The sequence below is a fragment of the Capricornis sumatraensis genome, chromosome 17, assembly GCF_032405125.1.
Source record: "Capricornis sumatraensis isolate serow.1 chromosome 17, serow.2, whole genome shotgun sequence".
In the NCBI taxonomy this organism is placed as follows: domain Eukaryota; kingdom Metazoa; phylum Chordata; class Mammalia; order Artiodactyla; family Bovidae; genus Capricornis; species Capricornis sumatraensis.
In genome coordinates, this window is record NC_091085.1 from 77,087,079 (window position 1) to 77,093,727 (window position 6,649).

The window sequence follows — 6,649 nt, forward strand, 5'->3', positions numbered from 1 at the left end:
CCAGTTTCTTGTGTTTTCAAGAGATTTTAAAATTGTACATGTAAGCAAGTATGTACCTATATGCTTCTCTCACCCCCTGATATTTTACACTAATTTTAGCATACTATACATTGTTTTGTATACCTTGCTTTAAATTATCTTTGAGATCAATACTTATAAATATACAAGAGCTTTCTTTTTTATTTTTAGTGGCTGTGTACAATTATTCCATTAAGTGGATAAACTGTAATATATTTAACCAATTCTATGTAGATAGGGATTTTAGGTTGCTTCTAATCTTTACCCATTGCAAATAGTGCTGCAATAAATAACTCTGAACATAGGTCATTTGCCCTTATGTAAGTCTATCTGTAGCATAAATTCTTAGGAAAAAATGATTGGGTCAAAGGGTATGCACATATATAATTTTAAATAGATATTAAGAGCAGTTTTGGGTTCACAGCAAAACTGAGCTGAAAGTACAGAGTTGTCATATACCTTCCTCCTCCATGCACAGCCTCTGTCACTGTCAACATGCTGCACCAGAACGGTACATTTGTTAGAATCAATGAACCTATGTTGATACCTCATTATCATCCACAGTCCATAGTTCACATCAGGGCTCACTTGGTATTGCACAGTCTATGAATTTTAACAAATATATAGCAATGACATGTATCTATAACTAGAGTATCATACATAATAATTTCACTGCCTTGAAAATGATCTATGTCCTTCTAGTTACCTCCTTTTCCTCTCTAACCTAGGGCAATCACTGATCTTTTTACTGTTTTCATTGTTTTGCTTTTTCCAGAATGTCATAAGGGTACACGACTGATGCGACTTAGCAGCAGCACAGCACACAGTATATAGCCTCTTCAGCTTGACTTCTTTTAATAAGTTGTATTTCTTTACGTATTTATTTTGTTTTCACTGGGTCTTTGTTGCTGCTTGTGGGCTTTCTTTAGTTGGGCAAGCCGGGGCTACTCTTCGTTGGGGTTTGCAAGCTTCTCTCTGTGACGCTGCCCTTGTTGCAGAGCACAGGCCCTGGGTGTGCGGGCCTCAGTAGTTGTAGTACATGGGCCTAGTAGTCATGGCTCATGGGCTCTAGCGCGTGAACTCAGGGGTTGTGGCCCAGGGCTTAGTTGCTCCGAGGCACATGGGATCTTCCCAGACCAGGGATAGAACCCATGTCACCCGCATTGTCAGGTGGATTCCTATCCAGGAAAGTCCTCAGATTGACTTCTTTCACTCATTAGTATGCATTTAACATTCTTGTTCTTTTCTTGGTTAGATAGAATATTTATTTTATCACTGAATGATATTCCATTGTTTGGATGTAAGCCAGTTTATCCATTCACTTACTAAAGTACATCTTGGTTTTTGCCAAGTATTGGCAGTTATGCTGTAAACATCCGTATGCAGGTTTTTATGCAGACATGTTTCAGCTCCATTGAGTAAATATCTGGGAGCACTATTGCTAGATTGTATGGTAAGACTGTTTGGTTTTGCAAGAAACTACCAAACTGCCTTCCAAAGTGGCTGCACCATTTTACATTCTCATCAGCATTGAATGAGAGCTTTTGTTGTTCCATATTCTTGTCAGCATTTAGTGTTCTCAGAATTTTGGATTTTGGCCAGATCTATGGGTGTGTAGTGGTATCTCATTGTTATAATTTGCAACTCTCTAATGACATGTGTTGCGAGAGGGCATCAGAGGGCAGACACACTGAAACCATAATCACAGAAAACTAGTCAATCTAATCACACAGATCACAGCCTTGTCTAACTCAATGAAACTAAGCCATACCCTGTGGGGCCAGCCAAGAAGGGCGGGTCATAGTGGAGAGTCCTGACAGAATGTGGTCCACTGGAGAAGGGAATGGCAAACCACTTCAGTATTCTTGCCTTGAGAACCCCATGAACAGTATGAAAAGGGAAAATGATAGGATACTGAAAGAGGAACTCCCCAGGTCAGTAGGTGCCCAATATGCTACTGGAGATCAGTGGAGAAATAACTCCAGAAAGAATGAAGGGATGGAGCCAAAGCAAAAACAATCCCCAGTTGTGGATGTGACTGGTGATAGAAGCAAGGTTCGATGCTGTAAAGAGCAATATTGCATAGGAACCTGGAATGTCAGGTCCATGAATCAAGGCAAATTGGAAGTGGTCAAACAGGAGATGGCAAGAGTGAACGTTGACATTCTAGGAATCAGCAAGCTAAAATGGACTGGAATGGGTGAATTTAACTCAGATGAGCATTATATCTACTACTGTGGGCAGGAATCCCTTAGAAAAAATGGAGTAGCCATCATGGTCAACAAAAGAGTCCGAAATGCAGTACTTGGATGCAGTCTCAAAAGTGACAGAATGATCTCTGTTTGTTTCCAAGGCAAACCATTCAGTATCACAGTAATCCAAGTCTATGCCCCACCAGTAACACTGAAGAAGCTGAAGCTGAACAGTTCTATGAAGACCTACAAGACCTTTTAGAACTAACACCCAAAAAAGATGTCCTTTTCATTCTAGGGGACTGGAATGCAAAAGTAGGAAGTCAAGAAACACCTGGAGTAACAGGCAAATTTGGCCTTGGAGTACGGAATGAAGCAGGGCAAAGACTGATAGAGTTTTGCCAAGAAAATGCACTGGTCATAGCAAACACCCTCTTCCAACAACACAAGAGAAGACTCTACACATGGACACCACCAGATGGTCAACACTGAAATCATATTGATTATATTCTTTGCAGCCAAAGATGGAGAAGCTCCATACAGTCAGCAAAAACAAGACCAGGAGCTGACTGCGGCTCAGATCATGAACTCCTTATTGCCAAATTCAGACGTAAATGGAAGAAAGTAGGGAAAACCACTAGACCATTCAGGTATGACCTAAATCAAATCCCTTATGATTATACAGTGGAAGTGAGAATAGATTTAAGGGACTAGATCTGATAGATAGAGTGCCTGATGAACTCTATCTACGGACTGAGGTTCGTGACATTGTACGGGAGACAGGGATCAAGACCATCCCCATGGAAAAGAAATGCAAAAAAGCAAAATGGCTGTCTGAGGAGGCCTTACAAATGAAAAGAAGAGCGGTGAAAAGCAAAGGAGAAAAGGAAAGATACAAGCATCTGAATGCAGAGTTGCAAAGAATAGCAAGAAGAGATAAGAAAGCCTTCCTCAGAGATCAAGGCAAAGAAATAGAGGAAAACAACAGAATGGAAAAGACTAGAGATCTCTTCAAGAAAATTAGAGATACAAAGGGAACATTTCATGCAAAGATGGGCTTGATTAAGGACAGAAATGGTCTGGACCTAACAAAAGCAGAAGATATTAAGAAGAGGTGGCAAGAATACACAGAATAACTGTACAAAAAAGACCTTCATGACCAAGATAATCACGATGGTGTGATCACTCACCTATAGCCAGACATCCTGGAATGTGAAGTCAAGTGGGCCTTGGAAAGCATCACTACGAACAAAGTTAGTGGAGGTCATGGAAATTCTAGGTGAGCTATTTCAAATCCTGAAAGATGATGCTGTGAAAGTGCTGCACTCAATATGCCAGCAAATTTGGAAAACTCTGTGAGCGGCTTCACTTTCACTTTTCACTTTCATGCACTGAAGAAGGAAATGGCAACCCACTCCAGTGTTCTTGCCTGGAGAATTCCAGAGATGGGGGAGCTGGTGGGCTGCCGTCTGTGGGCTTGCACAGAGTTGGACATGACTGAAGCGACTTAGCAGCAGCAGCAGTGGCCACAGGACTGGAAAAGGTCAGTTTTCATTCCAATCCCAAAGAAAGGCAATGCCAAAGAATGCTCAAACTACCGCACAATTGTACTCATCTCACATGCTAGTAAAGTAATGCTCAAAATTCTCCAAGCCAGGCTTCATCAATACATGAACCATGAACTTCCAGATGTTCAAGCTGCATTTAGAAAAGGCAGAGGAACCAGAGATCAAATTGCCAACATCCGCTGGATCATGGAAAAAGCAAGAGAGTTCCAGAAAAGCATCTATTTCTGCTTGATTCACTATGCCAAAGCCTTTGACTGTGTGGATCACAATAAACTGGAAAATTCTGAAGGAGATGGGAATACCAGACCACCTGACCTGCCTCTTGAGAAACCCAAATGCAGGTCAGGAAGCAACAGTTAGAACTGGACATGGCAACAGACTGGTTCCAAATAGGAAAAGGAGTATGTCAAGGCTGTATATTGTCACCCTGCTTATTTAACTTCTATACAGAGTACATCATGAGAAATGCTGGACTATAGGAAGCACAAGCTGGAATCAAGATTGCCGGGAGAAATATCAATAACCTCAGATATGCAGATGACACCACCCTTATGGCAGAAAGTGAAGAAGAACTCAAAAGCCTCTTGATGAAAGTGAAAGAGGAGTGCTCGTTTCAGCAGCACATATACTAAAATTGGAACAATATAGAGAAGGTTAGCATGGCCCCTGTGCAAGGATGACATGCAAATTCATGAAGTGTTCCATAGTTTTAAAATGTCTATCCTTATGCCACTAAAAAAAAAAAAAAAAAAAAGAAAGTGAAAGGGGAGAGTTAAAAAGTTGGCTTAAAGCTCAACTTTCAGAAAACTAATATCATGGCATCTGGTCCCATCACTTCATGGGAAATAGATGGGGAAACAGTAGAAACAGTGTCAGACTTTATTTTTGGGGACTCCAAAATCACTGCAGATGGTGATTGCAGCCATGAAATTAAAAGACGCTTGCTCCTTGGAAGGAAAGTCATGACCAACCTAGATAGCATATTCAAAAGCAGAGACATCACTTTGCCAACTAAGGCCCGTCTAGTCAAAGCTATGGTTTTTCCAGTGGTCATGTATGGATGCGAGAGTTAGACTGTGAAGAAACTGAGCGCCGAAGAATTGATGCTTTTGAAGTGTGGTGCTGGAGAAGACTCTTGAGAGTCCCTTGGACTGCAAGGAGATCCAACCAGTCCTTTCTAAGGGAGATCAGTCCTGGGTGTTCTTTGGAAGGAATGATGCTAAAGCTGAAACTCCAGTACTTTGGCCACCTCACGTGAAGAGTTGACTCATTGGAAAAGACTTTGATGCTGGGAGGGATTGGGGGCAGGAGGAGAAGGGGACGACAGAGGATGAGATGGCTGGATGGCATCACGGACTCGATGGACGTGAGTCTGAGTGAACTCCGGGAGTTGGTGATGGACAGGGAGGCCTGGCGTGCTGCGATTCATGGGGTCGTGAAGAGTCGGACACGACTGAGTGACTGAACTGAACTGAACTGAATGACATGTGACATTGAGCATCCTTCATGCTTATTTGCATGTCAGAAGATATCTGTATATTTGAACAGATGTCTGTTGAGACCTTTGCCCATTTTCAAATCAAGTTGTTCATTTTCTTATTGTTAAGTTTTAAGAGTTTTTTGTATAGGTTAATAGTCTGTGTGATGTGTCTATTACAAATATTCTTTCCCAGTCTGTGGCTTGCCTCCCCATCTCTTGATATAATTTTGATAGACATTCTCAAATTACTTTGTTAAAATTGACATCTATTTGTACTTTCACCTGTAATGTGTGAGAGTAAATGTTTTCTCTCATGACACAATGTATTATCAATTTGTGATTTTTTTTCCAGTATGATAAGTAAAAAATAGTACTTACTGTAGTCTTGATTTCCATGTACTTTATTAGTGAGAGACTGGTTATCTTTTAGTATGTTTATGTGCCATTTGTATTTTATTTTGTATGAATTATTTGTATTTTTTGTTCATTTTTCAGTTACAATTGGCTCTTACAATTGCCGTGGATGGTTAGACTATGAATAAACAAATTCTGTGGACTAGTTTAGAGCAGAGCTCGATATCCTCAAAAGTGTCCTCTCAACACTCCTCATTTTCACATACTTCTTTGACCCTTAGATCCATTCACTGCCAGCATCATCTGTAGCTCAAGGTCCTGAATTTTCATTGACTGTTTTTTGTTTTGACTGATGTTATGATTTGTTCAGTATTTGATACTGAGTGTGATTTTTACCCAACTCGAATACTCTCTTCTGTCCCAGGATTATCACTCTGGGAAATCCCATTCTTCTTAGTCAGCAATATCTTCAGGTTTCGTACATAATCTTTTTATATGCCAACTATGATAATGAAATAGCACAGAGAGTTACTCATCCTTATAAGTATTTCAAAATTCCCTTTAACTCAATATTACTGCTATTGCTGGGCTTCCGTGGTGGCTCAGCAATGCAGGAGACACAGGAGACAGGGGTTCAATTCCTGGGTTGGGAAGATCTCCCAGAGGAGGGCATGGCAACCCACTCCAATATTTTTGCTGGGAAAATCCCATGGACAGATGAGCCTGGCAGGCTCCAGTCCATGGAGTTGCCAAGAGTCAGACAGGACTGAAGTGACTGAGGTCAGATGGGACCCATGCATGTATTGCCATTGTTACAGTGGAGTCACTGTTACTTCCCAGTGTCTCTGATGTCAGGTGTGTTGTGCAGGTAGCAAGTGTGACAGCCAGGACAGGAAACAGATCTAACTCGATTTAAAGCTCTTTAACTTATCTATCCGTCCCCCATCACGCATTAATCCACCTGCCCATCCACTCTTCATCCATCCATCATCCACCCAAGAGTAATGAGTGATTACTCTTATTTCAAAAAGGATCTA

The 6,649-nt window shown here is 41.1% G+C and overlaps 1 non-coding gene across 1 annotated transcript; it reads left to right on the plus strand.

Annotated features, from left to right (window-relative positions):
- Positions 1–4,382: 4,382 nt before the first annotated feature.
- On the plus strand, positions 4,383–4,489 carry LOC138094204 (U6 spliceosomal RNA). The gene has a single exon (XR_011146234.1). It is a non-coding gene; the product is annotated as a U6 spliceosomal RNA (small nuclear RNA).
- Positions 4,490–6,649: the final 2,160 nt, after the last annotated feature.